Source organism: Ictalurus punctatus, chromosome 6, assembly GCF_001660625.3.
Source record: "Ictalurus punctatus breed USDA103 chromosome 6, Coco_2.0, whole genome shotgun sequence".
NCBI classification, from domain to species: Eukaryota; Metazoa; Chordata; class Actinopteri; order Siluriformes; family Ictaluridae; genus Ictalurus; species Ictalurus punctatus.
This window is the reverse complement of record NC_030421.2, coordinates 21,183,859-21,185,709: the sequence shown is the minus strand read 5'-3', so window position 1 is coordinate 21,185,709 and position 1,851 is coordinate 21,183,859.

Here is a 1,851-nt window from a genome sequence, read left to right as displayed (position 1 = left end):
GATTATGCAATTTTGTAATATCACTCTGTTAATAATAACAGTACAGTGTAATACTCCAAGATGTTTGTCAGTGATTACAGACATAGGGTAGTATTTATGGATTGACTGTCATGACTGAGGTAATTACATTAAAAATGTATAGTAATAATCAGTAAATAATTACAATTCTGGTAGAAACTATTAAAACATACAAATATAGCATCTGTAAATTTCATGTACATGTTAAAATAATACAAGTTATAGATTTTACGTATATGTTTTTCATAATCTTACCTTATAATTTAGCCTTTTGAGAACAGCCCATGTTTATCACATTGCTTTGTTTTGTAAAAACGATTACCACTATGGGGCTCAAATAATACAAATACTCCTCTTTATGTGTGTCATAGTTTCCACAGCAACATATTATTGTTTTAGTATTTGCTGTTTGATGCTTTAGATTTTAGTTTTAGATTAATGTTTGCTAATAAATGAGCCTTGATTTGCATAACCAAATAATCATTAATCATTAGGGAATTACCCCCCCACACACACACACACATTAATGTATGAATGGATTTATAATTGTAGAATTTGAATCTAGAATAATAACTGCACACAGTACTCTGTAGAGGATAAAATATCATTTTTACCATAATTTTTGCAATTTAATTATAGGAATATCATAATCATGATTCTATTGCTCTGTTCTTCTAGCATTGTTTATGTGATTACAATGCTATTACATTGTAACTACCATATGCAGACCAGACTCCATACTGCAATTAAATTATCTCTGAGAATAACTTGAATGCTGCTTGGATTGTAAAGTATTATTTTAAACAGTATGTTTAATCGGTATATGTTATTAACTTAGATTGGGTATTTTATTTTATTTAATTTATTTTTTTAAACAGTTTAGCTTTGTTAATATTGTTAATTTTTAAGATTTGGCATATGCCAGACCATTGTTCTTTAACACCCGCTTGTACGTGTTTCTACAAAATGGTCCATCGTGTCAATCAATAAATCAGCATCAGTTTGTGAAAATGTACTTTGCCATGTTTTATTACAATACATGATAGATGTTTTGTAAGTGTTCAGCAGTCCGGATTCTGAAGCTTCAAATTTCCCCAGCTTGATCCTCACGTCATCATTCTCTAAACAGCTCTGAAACGTTTTTCTGAAAAAGTGAAAGGGACAGTGGAAAGAACATATTCTTCATATGCCAGTCTGGCACATGGGAAATTTTATGTAAATCGTTGGGCACCTCCCACAGTTGTTGTATTTCCCCTGTACATCCTATCTGCATTCGGGACATGACTGAGAGCACGCTGGAGATAAGAGTACATAATATGAGGTGAATGAAACAATGTGGTCGTTTAGGTGAACTCCCATCATAATCGCTTCCTGCCGTAATTTTCTCTGGTGAAACCCCGGGTATCTACTGTAACTGAAAGGGAGGGGGACGGGAGGGGAGGCATGTTGTTGCTTAGGGCTTTCCCTCAAAATAACTGTCTGCTTACAGCTACATCTTTTTTATTAGCCTGCAAAAGCAGAAGACAGTAATCTGCCGTAATTCACATTTTAGCTCAATAAATGCCTCACATACTTTCATAAAAGCATAGAAGACTTTCATTGTTATTCATGAAGTTTAAAGATGGGTGTGTTATATATTTAAGGGTTAGGTATACGCCCTAGTTTAGATATGAAAACGCCTCTAGGTAATTTAGAAAAGAAAAAAAGTAACAGTTTTTTAGAATTATTTTTTAATTATCGGTAATATAACCTAATCCTTATTAATTTTGCTTTGACGAAATGTAATTATTATATAATGTATTATTATTATTATTACTATTACTGTAGCATATA